General features: G+C 42.9%; 1 long non-coding RNA gene and 1 other non-coding gene across 2 annotated transcripts in view; one reads left to right on the top strand and one right to left on the bottom strand.

Annotated features, from left to right (window-relative positions):
• The window catches only part of LOC126419341 (uncharacterized), a 510993-nt gene extending 490995 nt beyond the window's left edge, over positions 1-19998 (bottom strand). The window contains exon 1 of the long non-coding RNA XR_007575991.1: positions 19782-19998. This is a non-coding gene — a long non-coding RNA (uncharacterized LOC126419341). The remainder of the gene's footprint in view (positions 1-19781) is intronic.
• Trnas-uga (transfer RNA serine (anticodon UGA)) lies at positions 10963-11037 on the top strand. Its single transcript has one exon. It is a non-coding gene; the product is annotated as a tRNA-Ser (tRNA).
• Positions 19999-20799: the final 801 nt, after the last annotated feature.

A 20799-nucleotide genomic window follows, 5' to 3' on the forward strand; every position in this document is an offset into this window, starting at 1 on the left:
AAAATGTAGGTAGTTCCAACAATGGATCAGAGAGTGCTAATTATTTACTTCGCAACGACAATGGAATTAATTGACAGCACAAAACAAAAGGAACTATGTAATGGCTATGACCTGTTATAGGGCTTAACCTCTTTTTCTTCTACTACTACTATTATTATTATTATTATTATTAAGTAGCAGCTGCAGAGCAGTACTCAGACACACTGCACTGGTAGGCTAAAACATTCCAGTTTCTGTCGGTTCAGAAGTAAAGAGCCCAACAATCAAATGATTTGCAAACAGTACGTGTAGTGCACGCATTTTTACTTGGTTGATTTTAAATGATGTTAGGAGGGGGAAGGAAGGGGGCGGGGCATGGATACAAGGTGTGGCCGAAGAAATAGTCACTATGGAGAGGAGTGGTGCATAGGCGATTGTTTTGTAACAAGTGCCTACCCACAATGTGGTTAGTAATATTTATTTTCTATGAAAGAGCTGTAGGTAGCACTCGCGACGCACTGAGAATTGCCTCACGTTCTATATATATATATAAAGATTGTGAAAAATAAGCAGTACCAGTTTTCTCATTGACTCATAAGTTCATTGTTTTATAAAAATCCTACAAAAACTAAATATTTATCTTTCGTTATTTTAAAAATAAAACTGTATCTAAGAAATATTCATCATCATTCTAAGGTGTAGTTAGGTGCTAATATTGATGACGGGAGTGGGAGGTATTAGCTAATATCTGACTGGTCTCTCAGGGATAAAGACCTCAGAACGGTTGGGAACCACTGGTCTACAGCGTTCGGGCCCAGGAAAAGGCCTCTCATGATAGACAGAAGATAGAAACACGAGAGGAAGGAGAACTCAGAACCCCTCCCAGATAATTCTTTAACTGTTTTTCTTCCTTTTTTGCCCCCTCTGTGCGTGCGCCCATAGTGGAGTCCTATCTGGCCACGGGCCCCTGAGCATGGGTGCAGAACACCGGCACGGAAGCTCGAAGTATCGGAAAGGATCGCCTGTATTTATGAATTGCAGTACATGTTGGTACAAGTCGATGACAAGTTACAAGAATGAAAATCACAAGGGAGGATGAATCTCGATTACAGGAGCAGGGTTCCGTACAGACAGATGGTGGAGATATTACCACTTGGGTTACGTTCACACGATATGATAATCTCGCTATACAAAATATTAGCCACCCATTTAAAACAACACAGTGGTCAGTTTGGTGCGCTGTGGATGGTGTAGAACTGGTTATCAGACGACGATGTGACCCTCCACCGCTGACGTAGGCCATGGCAGTGAAGCGGCGTGTGTATGCCAGTCGGCTGCTGGTAATCAGCGCAATAAGAGGAGTTAAATTGGACACGTGGCCAAAAATCTGTCGTGTTTGGATGTGCCGATAACCGTACACTGAGTGTAGATGTCCGTTCTTTTAGTGTATCGACGCCAACTGTCCAGCGTATCTACAAGGAATGGTGAACTAGCAGCAACACGTCATAACAACAGTGGTCGTAGAAAGATCCTGACTTACAGGGGCGGAGACGAGTGTTGTGTCAGTGACAGTCAGTTTAAAATTCGACATGAATTGCTGCAGTCAAAGCACTGCAGGTTCGCATCAAAAGGAGCTGTATGCAGTGGATATTAGGATTTAGGTATCTCGCAAAAGGCATGTGTCCATTAGACCAAACAACATAGAAACTGGTAATTAGCTGGCTGGATCCGTCTGGTGTGGTAAGACTAGTCACGGTTTTGCCTCTCTTCAAATAATGATCATGATGTTGGATTTGTGGGGCGCTCAATTGCGCAGTCATCAGCGCCCGTACAAAGTCCCAATCTTTACACAGCTCAATCTAGCCACTTTCACGAATGACGATGAAATGATGAGGGCAACACAAACACCCAGTCCTGGGCAGAGAAAAGTCTCCAACCTGGCCGAGAATCGAACCAGGAACCCCGTGATTCAGAGGCAGCAACGCTAGCCACAGACCACGAGCTGCGGACTCTCTCCAAATGATGCAAGGCGTCGAGTGCACTGACTGCGCAATAAGGCGTCTTCCCCAAGAGTGTGGGAAGGTATAGTCCAAGCCTAAACATGTCCTGCGGGTGTTTTCAGTACCATGCGGCAGTGTTTCCGGTTTTCATATTAACAAGCAATTTTTGTTGAGACCAAGTTATCGAAAATACAAATGTCCATCGAGATCTCTCGACACTCAAGCGCAGGTACGAGTGAATCCGGCCGTGGCGTCATTGCCGTCAATAGTCGTGCGTTGTAAGAAGGCCACCATACAGGCTGCTGTAAATACGCTAACCAGCAACATTAATGTGACCACCCGCCAAAAACTGAAAAGCCATCTTTTGCAGCGCAGACTGATGCGAGACATCCAGGAAGATAGGCAGTGAGGTTCCAGAAGGTACTGGCGCGAACAACCCGATCAGATTGTCCTATACATTCACGATCTGGTTTAAATCCGCGAACTTTGCCCGCTGGAAATCACGGTAAATTCATCCTGATGCTCTTCGAACCACGCACGTTCACTGCAACCCGTATGGGACAGTAGATGCCATCGTGCTGCAGAAAAACAAACTGCATGTACGGTTGGACATGGTCCACTCAGGATAGATGCACACCTATGTTGATCCACTGAGTCCTCCAGAATACAAGATCGCCCAGGGAATGCCACGAAAAAATTCTTCGGAGCATAATGCTTCATTCTCCGGGCTGGACAATTCCGACAATTGTTGCAGGGTGTCTGCTTTCAGATGTTTCACGCTGAACGCGCTAACGCCCATCTTTCCAATGGAGCATAACAATGATTCATTTGAGAAGGCCACCTATCGTCTCTCAATGGGCGTCCAGCTGCGGTACCGGTGTGCAAATTAAAGCTTTCGTTGCCGATTAACAGCAGTCAGCATGGGTGTACGAAGCAGACGCCTGCTGCGCAGGCCCATACGTACCAACGTTCGTTGATAAGACACTGTGGGTAACCACTTGGTTCATCGTCTATTCGTCCATACGCATCTCCGTAGCCGTAGTTGTTCGCACCTGTCATCCATGGCACTTGGTGCACCACAATTGCCTCAGCGCCAGTTTTGGATAGCGCCATTTGCCATGTGTGGTATGTTTTAACCACGACAGCACGCGAACTGTTTACAAACTTGGGTGTTCCAGAAATTCTTCCACCCTTGGCCCGAAAGCCACTGATCATGTCCTGGACGTCAGGTAAATCGCTCCATTTCTGCATTCCGACGATGACTGCACCATCTTTGGTCCCCCCCTTAAACGCGCTTTATATACCTGCCACTCCTTGTACTGCCACCTGCCATGTGTGGTCAAAACCAGTAGTTGACAGTGACCTTTTTATCAGCAGCTCTTGATGGTTTCGAAATAGACTTTCTTCAAAGAGTTAGCATTTGACCCCATACACAGGAGAAACAAAATTTCAGAAACTATGCACCACTTGTTAGGCAAATTCCAAATCGCGATAATTAAGTATAAGGTTCGGATCGGAGCGTGGAATGTCAGATCCCTTAATCGGGCAGGTAGGTTAGAAAATTTAAAAAGGGAAATGGATAGGTTAAAGTTAGATATAGTGGGAATTAGTGAAGTTCGGTGGCAGGAGGAACAAGACTTTTGGTCAGGTGATTACAGGGTTATAAATACAAAATCAAATAGGGGTAATGCAGGAGTAGGTTTAATAATGAATAAAAAAAATAGGAGTGCGGGTTAGCTACTACAAACAGCATAGTGAACGCATTATTGTGGCCAAGATAGACACAAAGCCCATGCCTACTACAGTAGTACAAGTTTATATGCCAACTAGCTCTGCAGATGATGAAGAAATTGATGAAATGTATGACGAGATAAAAGAAATTATTCAGGTAGTGAAGGGAGACGAAAATTTAATAGTCATGGGTGACTGGAATTCGTCAGTAGGAAAAGGGAGAGAAGGAAACATAGTAGGTGAATATGGATTGGGGGGAAGAAATGAAAGAGGAAGCCGCCTTGTAGAATTTTGCACAGAGCATAACATAATCATAGCTAACACTTGGTTCAAGAATCATGAAAGAAGGTTTTATACCTGGAAGAATCCTGGAGATACTAAAAGGTATCAGATAGATTACATAATGGTAAGACAGAGATTTAGGAACCAGGTTTTAAATTGTAAGACATTTCCAGGGGCAGATGTGGATTCTGACCACAACCTATTGGTTATGAACTGCAGATTGAAACTGAAGAAACTGCAAAAAGGCGGGAATTTAAGGAGATGGGACCTGGATAAACTGAAAGAACCAGAGGTTGTAGAGGGTTTCAGGGAGAGCATAAGGGAACAATTGACAGGAATGGGGGAAAGAAATACAGTAGAAGAAGAATGGGTAGCTCTGAGGGATGAAGTAGTGAAGGCAGCAGAGGATCAAGTAGGTAAAAAGACGAGGGCTAATAGAAATCCTTGGGTAACAGAAGAAATATTGAATTTAATTGACGAAAGGAGAAAATATAAAAATGCAGTAAATGAAGCAGGCAAAAAGGGATACAAACGTCTCAAAAATGAGATCGACAGGAAGTGCAAAATGGCTAAGCAGAGATGGCTATAGGACAAATGTAAGGATGTAGAGGCTTATCTCACTAGGGGTAAGATAGATACTGCCTACAGGAAAATTAAAGAGACCTTTGGAGAGAAGAGAACCACTTGTGTGAATATCAAGAGCTCAGATGGCAAACCAGTTCTAAGCAAAGAAGGGAAGGCAGAAAGGTGGAAGGAGTATATAGAGGGTTTATACAAGGGCGATGTACTTGAGGACAATATTATGGAAATGGAAGAGGATGTAGATGAAGAAGAAATGGGAGATTAGATACTGCGTGAAGAGTTTGACAGAGCACTGAAAGACCTGAGTCGAAACAAGGCCCCGGGAGTAGACAACATTCCATTAGAACTACTGATGGCCTTGGGAGAGCCAGTCATGACAAAACTCTACCATCTGGTGAGCAAGATGTATGAGACAGGCGAAATACCCACAGACTTCAAGAAGAATATAATAATTCCAATCCCAAAGAAAGCAGTTGTTGACATATGTGAAAGTTACCGAACTATCAGTTTAATAAGTCACAGCTGCAAAGTACTAACGCGAATTCTTTACAGACGAATGGAAAAACTGGTAGAAGCGGACCTCGGGGAAGATCCGTTTGGATTCCGTAGAAATGTTGGAACACGTGAGGCAATACTAACCTTACGACTTATCTTAGAAGAAAGATTAAGAAAAGGCAAACCTACGTTTCTAGCATTTGTAGACTTAGAGAAAGCTTTTGACAACGTTAACTGGAATACTCTCTTTCAAATTCTGAAGGTGGCAGGGGTAAAATACAGGGAGCGAAAGGCTATTTACAATTTGTACAGAAACCAGATGGCAGTTATAAGAGTCGAGGGGCATGAAAGGGAAGCAGTGGTTGGGAAAGGAGTGAGACAGGGTTTTAGCCTCTCCCCGATGTTATTCAATCTGTATATTGAACAAGCAGTAAAGGAAACAAAAGAAAAATTCGGAGTAGGTATTAAAATTCATGGAGAAGAAGTAAAAACTTTGAGGTTCGCCGATGACATTGTAATTCTGTCAGAGACAGCAAAGGACTTGGAAGAGCAGTTGAACGGAAAGGACAGTGTCTTGAAAGGAGGACATAAGATGAACGTCAACAAAAGCAAAACGAGGATAATGGAATGTAGTCAAATTACATCGGGTGATGCTGAGGGAATTAGATTAGGAAATGAGACACTTAAAGTAGTAAAGGAGTTTTGCTATTTAGGGAGTAAAATAACTGATGATGGTCGAAGTAGAGAGGATATAAAATGTAGACTGGCAATGGCAAGGAAAGCGTTTCTGAAGAAGAGAAATTTGTTAACATCGAGTATAGATTTTAGTGTCAGGAATCCGTTTCTGAAAGTATTTGTATGGAATGTAGCCATGTATGGAAGTGAAACATGGACGATAACCAGTTTGGACAAGATGAGAATAGAAGCTTTCGAAATGTGGTGCTACAGAAGAATGCTGAAGATAAGGTGGGTAGATCACGTAACTAATGAGGAGGTATTGAATAGGATTGGGGAGAAGAGAAGTTTGTGGCACAACTTGACTAGAAGAAGGGATCGGTTGGTAGGACATGTTCTGAGGCATCAAGGGATCACCAATTTAGTATTGGAGGGCAGCGTGGAGAGTAAAAATCTTAGAGGGAGACCAAGAGATGAATACACTAAGCAGATTCAGAAGGATGTAGGTTGCAGTAGGTACTGGGAGATGAAGAAGCTTGCACAGGATAGAGTAGCATGGAGAGCTGCATCAAACCAGTCTCAGGACTGAAGACCACAACAACAACAACAAGGTTCGTATTGCTATAGTATTGCCAAGTCTAGATTGAAATAGAGGGAGCACGTGGCACCCGTCACCAACAACACCAAAGAGGACGTCGAGCTTATCAATCGTATTTGACAGACGAATAACCGTCAATAACGCGACATGCCATCACGGCGGAAGGCTCCACGCAAAGTATGGTATTTATCCCAAAACACTGCCTGAAGTATTGTGACCAGTGGCTGCCAAACTCACAACTAACTCTTCCCTTACCGGCCAAATACTACTGCTAGTTTCTTCCCCGCTTTAACGCGCCAATGCCCTACCACGCTCCAGTGAAAAGGTGACTCGACAGGAACGTCCCCCAAGAGCACAGCAACAGGTGTAGCAGAGTTGGCCCTGGGCCTGGCAGGGACAGGCGTGACCTTACGAAGCGGTCCGTGCCGAGAAAGTGTGACAAGCGGCTCTCTCCCAGTCCGTGCTCTTCCTGCCTGACGGGGGGAATGGCCGCGTACAACTAACATTAGTCTACTGGAACTACTGCTGCTGGTCCTAAGGCACAACGAAGGAAGATTTGGGTTTAATCTTTCGTCCTCGTATAAGTCATTAGTTGCGAAGCACAAGCTCGATTAAAACAAGGGTTGTCCATTCCCTAAAAGCATTAGTTGTCTTCTAATACGGAATGATGGGACGGTTCTTAGATGTCTGAAAAGAGTTAGTTGTTCAGTTGGGAATTTTAAAATCTTATCACAAACGTATGGAGAGGGTATAATCAGAACTTTACTGGTTAACTATAAAGTTGTTGGTGGTTCAGAGAGTAGTGACTATACAAACCGACTTGTAAACATCATTCCGTACAGAAAAAATTAAATATTGCTTACGAGTTTAGTCATTAAGAAGCTTTTCCTTCTTTGCTAAGTCAGGAAATATATAGTTTACGTACTGTAAAGTAATATTTTCATTTCTATGCTAAAAAAAATTTTTTTTTACTTGTCTATGGCTCAATACTGTAATTGCTGAAAGCTAAATAGTATAGTATCTAAGAAACTATCAGCCTCGATTGCGGTAATGAAACCAACCTTTACCTCAGTTTCAGTTATTTGGGCTGAAACCGAGGTAAAGGTTGGTTTCATTACCGCAATCGAGGCTGATAGCTTCTTATACATTAGATTATCACGATTGCTGACTGGGCTGCAATGCTGAAAGTACTAAATAGTGTAATTGTTGAAGACTAAATACTATAATTTTTGACGATTTAATATTGTGCTCAGCCGGCCGGAGTGGCCGTGCGGTTCTAGGCGCTAGTCTGGAACCGCGCCACTGCTACGGTCGCAGGTTCGAACCCTGCCTCGGGCATCTTTGTGTCGTGCAGTCATCAAAAGTACACGAGTGGGCATTCGGCTCCTAATACCCATATCGTTGATATTACGTTGAATGGTTCGCACGCTGACGTTTGTTGGTGGTCGAGCACTGAAATCTGCAGCAATTTACGGAAAGGTTGCAGGTCGCAGGTTCGAATCCTGCCTCGGGCATGGATGTGTGTGATGTCCTTAGGTTGGTTAGGTTTAAGTAGTTCTAACTTCTAGGGGACTGATGACCTCAGAACTTAAGTCCCATAGTGCTCAGAGTAATTTTTTTTATTGTGCTCACGCTGAAGGCCAAATAAAAAAAAAGTCTGGAATTGTGAAGGAAATCGACCAGATCCTATTACACGGAACCATCCCAGCATTTGATTTAATCGTTTTAGTTAACATCTCTTACTTCGGCATGGCATTTTTATGTAAGGATGACTGCTTACGGTTTTTGAGAGTTATTTCAATTCCCAAGTTGAAGTACCGCCGTCAGTTTCGGACCACCGCTTTCAGATTTATTAAATAGCAACAAATCTTTAAAATTTCGACAGCGATGCCCTTTTACATTCATCTGGATTCGCGTATCAAGCTTTAAAGAGGACTTTGCTTTCAATTCTCACCGTATTGTCTCCAAAATTGGCGTGGAAGGAAGGCTGAGGTTAATGTACCGTCTACGACGGGGTCATAAGAGATGAAGCACAAACTACAGTTGTAGAAGCATATCGTCCGTGTCCTTTTCAAAAGGACCATAGAGGAATTCATTTAAATTGATTTACGAAAACTAGGAGAAACCTAAATAGGTATGACTGGATGGGAATCTGAAACCTGATGCACTCGGTTGCAAGTCCAGAGACTAATCCTTGTGCCAACTCGCTCAGCTACTATAAACTAACAGAGAATGAAAACACCTCTACGGACACGATTTAAGCCGGCTGTGCAGCAGCTTCACGCTGCCAACAAAGGCTGAGTTCATACATAGCGAGACAGACTACCTCGGAATATATATAGCTCACCCTTTGTAGGTAGCGTGAATCCTTCTCCCGTGCGATAAGCTTGGTACCTAACTGGCGCTTCCATGCACGACAGTCAAAAAGAGACATAAATGCAGATGGCCAGGTGTAATCCGTGTTTCTAGCTTCATTATCACGCAGTCTCCTATAACAGGAATTACGGTACTATATTGCCAGATTCGCGACAGACCTTTTTGAAAAGCAGAACACAGTAATTAGTGTCTTAAGAAAAAGAACACCCAATTTCTACTTTGACCCAGGAAAGTGTGATAAGGCCTTTGTTCATGTCATAACAAGTAGCTGACAAACAAACAAAAAATGGACTGTGTTTGTACTGTAATAGCGCAAATCTTTCATTTCCATGGATTCGTGAAAACCCCCTTCAAATTATGAAACACTCGTACAAAGAAATATGCACAAACAAATATATAAATACAACTCCTACCCGTGTCTACTACGAGATTTAGTAAACATCTCAATGGCAACGCATCTTCATAACTCTAAAGACGGCTATTATTTTCCCGTATAGCCCTTTGCGTTTCACATTTGAAAAGTGTCAAAAGCGCTGCCAGGTGTCAAAGATTTCCCGAGTTGAGTGTCTCAGTAGTCAAGAATAAATGCATTAAAACTTCCCGCATTATGCGGCATTTTTTCACGGATCTCAATGTTTACGATATCATATCTCTTGAACCATCTTTCGTGCAATGATGTTTTAGTGTAGGTACATTCAGCGGCATATAAGTGGACATGTCTGCGATATATGTTGTGAATATAGTTAGTACTAAAGGGGTAATTAATTTAGCCGTTATACGTGATGTGACGGTTTTTCACGCATCTCAGTGTCCACGACGACATATCTCCGGGTGAGCTGTGAGTTAACAGCAAAGGAGTAATACATCTAAACGTCACGCACAGCGCGGCAGTTTTCATGCATCTCATTGTTTATGAAGTCATATCGCCCATTTTTATATGTATGGATGGATTAGCGGATTGTTACCGTATTTGTTGTCCTTGATAAGTTCAAAGAAAACTGACTTTCCTTTTCCTACCACCGAACGTCCGCTACCTGCTGAAAAAGTAATTTTCAGAATGAGATTTTCACTCTGCAGCGGAGTGTGCGCTGATGTGAAACTTCCTGGCAGATTAAAACTGTGTGCCCGACCGAGACTCGAACTCGGGACCTTTGCCTTTCGCGGGCAAGTGCTCTACCAACTGAGCTACCGAAGCACGACTCACGCCCGGTACTCACAGCTTTACTTCTGCCAGTACCTCGTCTCCTACCTTCCAAACTTTACAGAAGCTCTCCTGCGAACCTGGCAGAACTAGCACTCCTGAAAGAAAGGATATTGCGGAGACATGGCTTAGCCACAGCCTGGGGGATGTTTCCAGAATGAGATTTTCACTCTGCAGCGGAGTGTGCGCTGATGTGAAACTTCCTGGCAGATTAAAACTGTGTGCCCGACCGAGACTCGAACTCGGGACCTTTGCCTTTCGCGGGCAAGTGCTCTACCAACTGAGCTACCGAAGCACGACTCACGCCCGGTACTCACAGCTTTACTCTGCCAGTACCTCGTCTCCTACCTTCCAAACTTTACAGAAGCTCTCCTGCGAACCTGGCAGAACTAGCACTCCTGAAAGAAAGAATATTGCGGAGACATGGCTTAGCCACAGCCTGGGGGATGTTTCCAGAATGAGATTTTCACTCTGCAGCGGAGTGTGCGCTGATGTGAAACTTCCTGGCAGATTAAAACTGTGTGCCCGACCGAGACTCGAACTCGGGACCTTTGCCTTTCGCGGGCAAGTGCTCTACCAACTGAGCTACCGAAGCACGACTCACGCCCGGTACTCACAGCTTTACTTCTGCCAGTACCTCGTCTCCTACCTTCCAAACTTTACAGAAGCTCTCCTGCGAACCTGGCAGAACTAGCACTCCTGAAAGAAAGGATATTGCGGAGACATGGCTTAGCCACAGCCTGGGGGATGTTTCCAGAATGAGATTTTCACTCTGCAGCGGAGTGTGCGCTGATGTGAAACTTCCTGGCAGATTAAAACTGTGTGCCCGACCGAGACTCGAACTCGGGACCTTTGCCTTTCGCGGGCAAGTGCTCTACCAACTGAGCTACCGAAGCACGACTCACGCCCGGTACTCACAGCTTTACTTCTGCCAGTACCTCGTCTCCTACCTTCCAAACTTTACAGGAGAGCTTCTGTAAAGTTTGGAAGGTAGGAGACGAGGTACTGGCAGAAGTAAAGCTGTGAGTACCGGGCGTGAGTCGTGCTTCGGTAGCTCAGTTGGTAGAGCACTTGCCCGTGAAAGGCAAAGGTCCCGAGTTCGAGTCTCGGTCGGGCACACAGTTTTAATCTGCCAGGAAGTTTCACATCAGCGCACACTCCGCTGCAGAGTGAAAATCTCATTCTGGAAACATCCCCCAGGCTGTGGCTAAGCCATGTCTCCGCAATATCCTTTCTTTCAGGAGTGCTAGTTCTGCCAGGTTCGCAGGAGAGCTTCTGTAAAGTTTGGAAGGTAGGAGACGAGGTACTGGCAGAAGTAAAGCTGTGAGTATCGGGCGTGAGTCGTGCTTCGGTAGCTCAGTTGGTAGAGCACTTGCCCGCGAAAGGCAAAGGTCCCGAGTTAAAGTAATTTTCTTCTGATTGTTGCTGCGGAATGATTTCTGATCGTCTGGCATTGCGTGATTGCATTCAGTGATCATAAGGCCGTTGCAGCATCCCTGAATATGGAAGTAAATAGGAATATAAAAAAAGGGAGGAAGGTTTATCTGTTTAGCAAGAGTAATAGAAGGCACATTTCAGACTACCTAACAGATCAAAACGAAAATTTCTGTTCCGACACTGACTATGTTGAGTGTTTATGGAAAAAGTTCAAGGCAATAGTAAAATGCGTTTTAGACAGGTACGTGCCGAGTAAAACTGTGAGGGACGGGAAAAACCCACTGTGGTTCAACAACATAGTTAGGAAACTACTGCGAAAGCAGAGAGAGCTTCACTGCAAGTTTAAACGCAGCCAAAACCTCTCAGACAAACAGAAGCTAAACGATATCCAAGTTAGCGGAAAGAGGGCTATGCGTGAAGCGTTCAGTGAATTCGGAAGTAAAGATCTATGTACCGACTTGACAGAAAATCCTAGGAAGTTCTGGTCTTACGTTAAATCAGTAAGTGGCTCGAAACAGCATATCCAGACACAGGCATTGAAACAAAGGATGACACGCGTAAAGCTGAAATACCAGACACCTTTTTCTAAAGCTGTTTCACAGAGGAAGACCGCACTGCAGCTTCTTCTCTAAATCCTCGCACAAACGAAAAAATGGCTGACATCGAAATAAGTGTCCAAGGAATAGAAAAGCAACTGAAAACACACAACAGAGGAAAGTCCACTGGACCTGACGGGATACCAATTCGATTCTACACAGAGTACGCGAAAGAACTTGCCTCCCTTCTAACAGCCGTGTATCGCAAGTCTCTAGAGGAACTGAAGGTTCCAAATGATTGGAAAAGAGCAAAGGTAGTCCCAGTCTTCAAGAAGGATCGTCGAGCAGATGCGCAAAACTATAGACCTATATCTCTGACATCGATCTGTTGTAGAATTTTAGAACATGTTTTTTGCTAGCGTATCATGTCATTTCTGGAAACCCAGAATCTACTCTGTAGGAATCAACACGGATTCCGGAAACAGCGATCGTGTGAGACCCAACTCGCTTTATTTGTTCATTAGACCCAGAAAATATTAGATGAAGGCTTCCAGGTCGATGCCATTTTCCTTGACTTCCGGAAGGCGTTCGATACAGTTCCGCACTGTCGCCTGATAAACAAAGTAGGAGCCTACGGAATATCAGACCAGCTGTGTGGCTGGAGTGAAGAGTTTTTAGCAAACAGAACACAGCATGTTGTTCTCAATGGAGAGACGTCTACAGACGTTAAAGTAACCTCTGGCGTGCCACAGGGGAGTGTTATGGGACCACTGCTTTTCACAATATATATAAATGACCTAGTAGATAGTGTCGGAAGTTCCATGCGGCTTTTCGCGGATGATGCTATAGTATACAGAGAATTTGCAGCATTAGAAAATTGCAGCGAAATGCAGGAAGATCTGCAGCGGATAGGCACTTGGTGCAGGGAGTGGCAACTGACCCTTAACATAGACAAATGTAATGTATTGCGAATACATAGAAAGAACGATCCTTTATTGTATGATTATACGATAGAACTAACACTGGTAGCAGTTACTTCTGTAAAATACCTGGGAGTATGCGTGCGGAACGATTTGAAGCGGAATGATCATATAAAATTAATTGTTGGTAAGGCAGGTGCCATGTTGAGATTCATTGGTAGAGTCCTTAGAAAATGTAGTCAATCAACAAAGGAGGTGGCTTACAAAACGCTAGTTCGACCTATACTTGAGTATTGCTCATCAGTGTGGGATCCGTACCAGGTCGGGTTGACAAAGGAGATAGAGAAGATCCAAAGAAGAGCGGCGCGTTTCGTCACCGGGGTATTTGATAAGCGTGATAGCGTTACGGAGATGTTTAACAAACTCAAGTGGCAGACTCTGTAAGAGAGGCGCTGTGGATCGCGGTGTAGCTTGGTGTCCAGGTTTCGAGAGGGTGCGTTTCTGGATGAGGTATCGGACATAATGCTTCCCCCTACTTATACCTCCCGAGGAGATCACGAATGTAAAATTAGAGAGATTCGAGCGCGCACGGAGGCTTTCCAGCAGTCGTTCTTCCCGCGAATCATACGCGACTGGAAGAGGAAAGGGAGTAAATGACAGTGGCACGTTAAGTGCCCTCCGCCACACACCGTTGGGTGGCTTGCGGAGTATAAATGTAGATGTAGACTGTGCTTAATAGATCTTAATGCCATGTACTGATTCGAAAAAGGAAAAGACGAATGTTGGCGGTCGTGGTACAACACTGGGCTTCAGCCCTGATATTCCTGGTTCAGTCCCTGATAGGGGCAAGGATTTTCCTCGTTCCAGTTCATCCAGGATGGCCCCACGTCCGCGCAACCTACTATTGAAAGAGTACCGCAGATCTCTGCCGGACGTAAAAGGCGGCCAGGTGATGGGCCTGCCAGCCTCCCCCTGATACCACAGCGCCGCTGCGAAGAAAGGCCGCTGTCTAGTTGCCACCAGGTCCACAGCCTGGCCATGGGTTTGCGCCACAGATTTTTCCTTTACTAGGATGTTTGAGACGCGGACCCAGTTCGATCAACATGGTGCAGTGAACGTAATCCAGAGGAGAACTGCACAGATAAATGACGATAATTTAGTCACGCAAAAGAATGTTTTACGGTTAATCTACTTCCAAAATTTTAAGAACCGTAGAAATATGTCAACTCCTTTTGCACACTGCTTCTGCAATGATCACAAGAATAAAATTACACTAATTACAGACCGTACAGATGCAATATTTTAAACCCGTTCCTCAGTCACTCTTTTCACCAATGGTACAGGATAGATTGTACAATAAAAAGTACCTCTTAAGTGCCTTAGAGTCAGATATAGAGAACAGAGGTAAGCGAGAGCACAATATACAACGTCCCGGGAGAAGTTATAAATAATCAGGGATATGACAGGAACGATTATTCGAAGCAAAATAGTCTAAGCATGGACTCTAAAACGCGTACCTAAAAAACTATGATCACCTGTATAATAGAAGATCTGTCTTCCACTGTAGCGAAGATGAGCAAGCGCTCATAGCTCGTAAGATATGCATTTTAGAGCTATTGTCTAGAAGACTTATATGCTTCGAAGACTTATATGCTTTGAATGATCTTCCCTGTCATATCGCTGAATACTAACTATACCTCCTAGGACACACTGTATCTGAGGTGATTACATGTCAAGTCGTCTAGTTTTAGAGACAATCCCCCGCCCGCCTGTTTCACGTTTTGTTCAAATTTGGCGTGCCGATTTTTCTGAACGACCAAAAGATTTACAAAGCCCTAGCTCCCAAATTTTACTAGTTTGCGAGCATGGGCCTCAAATGGTGAGTGCAGAATTAAAAAATTTTAGCCATGTTCTAAGTGCTATAATTCAGTGCATAATTGTGGTGAAGCTGTAAGACTTGGTAATATATTTAAAGCGGTCATATTGTGCACATTCTCTAAGTTTTATGTCATTTGGTTCACTATTTCTGCTCCCACAGGCATCTAAAACTGCCAATAAATTCTGCTGCCAAATTTATCCGAAGTTGATGTAGCTTGATCTCTCTGTATAGTTCGTTTAGAAACCTCTCATTCTGTGACCTTAGTTGCTGATAATTTTTTTATAAAACCTGTTGGTTTTTTGGATAGACAGGACTGCATTTGCCCAAAAACAATTTTTTTTGCCAAAGTGATAGATTTTTTAAACCTTGTATCTCAGAAAGTACGACTGGTCCTTATTAGCATAACTACCATTTGAAAGAGCATATTTATATTCACAAAAAAAAAAAATGCGTTTTTGGTTTTTCCTGTGGAGGTCTACAATTAATTAGTAAAGTTTCTCATGCGAATCAATATTTTGGAGCATCAGGAAACATAAGAATTTTTAAAGAAGCAACTGTATCATGTCTTAGGCTGTCACTCATTATGCACAATACTTTGTGCTATGTTTGCTCATTTTCGAAAAAATAAACGCGCATATATTTTAAAAGTGTCGTGTTACTGCCTTGAGTTTCTGATAAAATTTTATTTTTCAGACAACAACGAGATGCACAATAACATAGGAATTTTCACTCTGAAAACATGGGGCAGGAAGCACTCCCGACAACGAAGGAGCATTTCTCTTCAAAATAAAGCCATGCAATTACTTCGTCAATCTGAAGGTCTTGATTCGCAGTTTAATAATTTTTTGAAACAAAGTGGTGGAAGGTCAGGTCAGAGACTTTTTATGCTATCGTGGAAAGTAACTCAGTTACTTAGTTTGAAGTAACGCATAACCAGTTTGCATATATTGTTTGTACTCGAAATATTCATCAGGATAAGCGCCCTTGTACAGATCAGAAAAGTGCGATTCAATCCTAGGTCGACTTTCACACTGATGCAACATGCTAGCTTTTGATTCATGGCCGCAAACTGTCAATGATGCTACTATAGCTGAGTCGACATAAATTGGTATGTGACGTAGTGCGCTGAGCGCCTCATTGTTATCACAGCTATTACTTGCAGCCATTTGCGCGCCACAGTTTAAAACTGGCAGTGGTCTACTTACTATGTATAACCTCGGCGCAAACTACGTTGACACTCGGGTCGGTGGCTGATGGGAGTGGCAGTATTGGCATTTCCCATTTACAGTCGCTACCAACGGCCACCGTGCCGGGTGTCAACTTAATTTGCACGAATATTATTACACCGACTCGACTTAGAGCAAGCATCAGTTTGACACTGATGTATTTTGCAATGCACTCTATCGATCGCTCTCTCTCTCCCCAAACACACACAACGTTGGGCTAATAGGTGATAATCTGTTGGTGAATTGGCCAAGTGAACGAATGTGACGCGACAACAAAGACCATGGTAACGAACTGAACTGTGGCGTTGCCTGTCGCTTAAGTTTGAGCCACATTTAACGCACTTATCACACAAACTGAAAGGCAAAAACTTCCAGGGGGGATCCACTACGCAACTGTCACCAGTTCTGTTTACGATAAGTCATTTAGGTATTATGGGATATGGCTTGGATAGTGTCGTTGGGTCAACACGTCGGCTTTGGCCCATGACGTAACCGTGTTATGTGACTTCATTGCAGCACGGCAAGGTTGAAGAGTGACTGTATTTGCTGTGGGAATGTTGGACAAGCGGTAGCACACATTAGTGATGGGTGTTATGTTTCTAAACTGTTTGTGAGTGATGTTAGTGCGACATTTGATTTGTACTGTATGTTATTCGGTTCTTTTGGAGTTAGTTTTTGTTGCCTTGTCATTGACTTACTTTAATGTCGTTAGTATACTGGTTACTAATTTGTTTTCCGTTTTGAAATTAGTCCTTCGTGTTGTTCATGGTTTGGATAGAAATTTTGGGTTTTCGTCTGGTACTAGGCATATATCTTACGACAAAATCTAATAGTCTTTCGTTGGTTGCTGCTACGGGTGACGATACGCTTGCAACAATTAAATTTCTGCAGGAGGAATATGTTGTGTCAGCAGTTAGCAGAATTTGTGAAATTGAGCGAAGTCTGCTTCTCAAACCACGGACGAGTGTATGTGGCGGTGTTTTTAGAGCGTTTCTGTATATTTTGGTTTTTCTAGTGTGTGTGTGTGTGTGTGTGTGTGTGTGTGTGTGTGTGTGTGTGTGTGTGGAGGGTGGGGGGTTCGCACTCGTTCGGCAGCTTAAATCTGTGAGATTGTTTTGGATACGTTTTTATGTATTTCTGATTGATGTTGATTGTAGTAAGTGCGGTGAGTTTGTGTGTGTTCGTAATTTGCTTTGAGGTGTGGGTACTGAAATATATGTTGTAGTAGTTTATAAATTTGTTATTTGTGTAGGTAGCTGACGTTCATATTTAGGATATCATAGGTTATAGCGGTTGGTACTGTGGAGTGTGTGGTAGCTATTTTGATTTCGTTAGGTTTTCACAAACATTGCTTGTAGTGGATTGTTGGTATTGTGGACTTCGTTTCAGCTACATAAGCCAAGCGAAATTTGCTGTACCGGATTTTCGAGTTGTGTGTGGGTTCCTGGTATCGCTGTTTTCGTTTGCGCTAGAGAGATCAATCGAAATGTAAGATACCAATAGTGTAATTTTTTTTTTTTTCAGTTTTGGTGGTCGGGTTGATTATTGATGATTTCGTGTACGTCATTTCAGGGTTAATATTTGTCTGAAATGGTGCTTCGATTGTTACTGACATATTTTTGACACTGCCCGAAACGCCCTGCTATCCGTAGTTATCCCGTTAGTTTCCTTCTATTGCTGGAGTTAAATATTTCGCGTCTTATTGGTGTTAGTTCGCTGGTGTACGTAATGAGTGAGGTTGCGATCGCCTTACTGGATACGCTTGAAAGAGAGGTGTCCGCTTGAGCTGCTATAGGTTTTGTGTGTGTGTGTGTGTGTGTGTGTGTGTGTGTATTTTGATGACGTTATGGGTCAAAGCCGACTGGTGGTATCCAAACTTTCGGTAATCCCACTTTGTTTGCTGGACTCGTGCGTAATGGTGATGGTGCCTGCGGAGAAAATCGCGATAATGCCGTTCTGGATTCATGAGACCTACAGTAGACCGATGTATAACATTGACGTAAATGTAACTGGAAGTCTAGGCTAAGCTGGAATGTGATGGTGAGTTGGCGAGGCCAACGAACATACGCAACTATAACTGCATTATTCCACTGCAGTTTTACAAGTTTTTAACATGTCTCAAGGCTTTAATAATAATCAGAATGGACCCCTTTCCAAACTACCCTACGCTCGTGGAGGTCTCATAAGTATGTCGGATTTTGTTTACTGTTAGTGACATCATCCATTGGTAGTTTTTGACGATCAAATTTCCACAATGCCATTGGTCTATCAGGGCGGTATCGCGATGTCAACTAATCCCCTCTACAATTAGGCCTAACGTATCTACAGATATCTAAACCTGACAGAAACATACTTTGCACTCATATTCGTTGTGTTCGCAAACTCTCAACCAATCTGTCACCTTCAAAACCAACCAAAGCCACACTTCGAGCAACGCTGTCGTTGCAAATTCAAGCTAACTCTGAGCGCTAACGTTAAAAATTTTAGTGCGGAAATATCATTCGAAGTCCTTAAGATGGAAGCAATAAGGCTAGATCCTAATATGTTACATATTCTTCAGTAACAACATGGAAGTGTTTTACCAAGCATCGTAGGGATCATCCATAAACAATTTACTTTTGCTAGTAAATGAAACACACTTCAAGTACGGCTACAAGTCTGTGACCTTGCACTTAAATTGTTTCCTGTCTACATCGCAAGAATACGATTTATATATTTTACAAGGAAAGAAAAAACTGCAGTGAGAAGTATTTTGAAAATCAGTTTCAATAAGTGATGTGTACAAAACAAAACTGCGCATAAATACGCAGTTGTTAAAACTAAATTAGCGAAATACATCCTCAGGATTTAGACCCGAATAGTTTATTTTAAAAAGCAGGTTAAATATTTATTATTTTAAGTTCTGGTCGATTATATTCACAGCTACTTACACCATAGGTAAAGTGTTGTCTGCTGTTAGTTACGCCAAGATAAAACAAAACAACTTTTACTTTTTATAGCCGCTATTATGTTTGTTGCATTACCGTTTTGCTTATCGTGAAATGGTCAAAACGCATAGGCTAAAGACGTTGCACAATATCCCTCATTCGTTTACTGAAACCTGCTATTCTACCGCTAGTTTGTTCTATTAGTCTGTTTTGTACTTACGAAATCATTCTCAACATCACTATACACGATATTTTACAGAATAGTCTTAAAGACTGACTATATAGTAACACTGTTGGCTAACTTCCATTTGGCACCATCCTCTTCTATTTACGTTTTTGAGGCCTATATCGCGTAAGACGGCGACCGCCTAAATGTCATACGAAAACAATCTAACAATGTTTTATTATTATTTGGAGTTTGAAAATGTTTTTACGTGTTTACGATCAAGACGACGACTGCTGGCAAACAATTATAATTTGAACTGCGCATCGAGAATTTAAGCACTAAGAGCATACCACAAGTCTTTTGTAGACGTGTAGTGTCTTCATCCTCATGTGTCGTTACTCTTAAAATGTAACGAACAACGACGAATGTAAATACACTGCTTGTTCAAAAACAAACAAGTGTGAGTGAAAAATAGAAGCTATTAATTAGTAATGCTTGGCGCTACATCACGAAGGAAATCATCGCACATAAACAGTGCCTGTTATCATAGCCCCTGCATATCTTTCGTAAGTCAGTTTCGAAGCAAGGGTTCGTTTACATAAACTGATAAAATATTTTTGAAACATGCAGATATGGGTCATCCTCGTCGCCCGCTATCGTCGAAGAGCAGAATAGGAAACTAGTTCAACTTTCTAGGGATCCCAGTTCTATGCTTACGGGCAGAAGAGGCCAGCAACCTGAAAGCTCTTACAGCCGGCAGGCTCCGCTTACCTCGCTGTAACTGTCAATCGACGGCTGCTTGCATATCTATTGGCGAGAAGGACGTCCCGGCACAATGTAGAAATGAATGCAGGTGGATTAGTAGTGACTACCGGTTGCACAAGTCAACACCCGTAAACACTCACACACGCTATACCCACATACGTAACACACAACAACGGAACAAACGCTCTCCCACTACAGCTGCTGGCAGGAAGCAAGATGGCCGCGTATGGGTGCCGCCTTCCGATCCAAAGCTGTTCGAAGGCAAAGAGAGGTCATTCGGCGACGACGCTACACAACAGGCGCGAATGCAAATAACATTGACCACAGACACAAACGCGCGACTTGTTTGAAGTCTGTAAAGTAAATTTCTGTGAGTTTTCTAATACAATTGCAGAAATTAAATCGATTACTGTTGCAAAAATGTCTTAACCAACATATTGTCTATTTTTTTCCGGTACGCGGCTTGTGATTTCGTGCCATCTGGTAATAATAAGACCTGGTTTTCAAGGCTGTCTCATGAGCAGCTTGTGATAATATTTAGTTTCGAACAATAACCGTTCAGTTCCAGTTACTATAAAGCATAATCAGTGGCGTTATTCATCAGACTCACATAGGCAGTACTGCACTTTGTCGCTGTTTTCTATGTAATGACATTGCACACTTGAACGTTAACACATTATTATATTACTGGTCGATACGGACACACTTAATTGCCGCCACTTGTCTTACATGATGGACATTAGACAATAGTGTTATAAATTCTGGCACACAATATGCTAACTTGTGAGTACAGATGTGGATTTGGCTGTAGAAATTAAAGTGTATTTTCGAGTTTCATAGATGACAATATCAAGGGACCAACTAAATACTTTTGGATTCCTTGCTGGTAACTAGTTCTTGAAATTTCCGGTAATGCTCGATGTCTTTCTTCCCAATTCAGACTGTCAAAGTTTCTTTAATCTGTGGCACGTGGCAAGAGAGTACCATGGCCGTGCAAGGGTACTTGGCAGTATAGATGCATAAT

This window comes from Schistocerca serialis, chromosome 9 (assembly GCF_023864345.2).
Source record: "Schistocerca serialis cubense isolate TAMUIC-IGC-003099 chromosome 9, iqSchSeri2.2, whole genome shotgun sequence".
Classification (NCBI taxonomy): Eukaryota; Metazoa; Arthropoda; class Insecta; order Orthoptera; family Acrididae; genus Schistocerca; species Schistocerca serialis.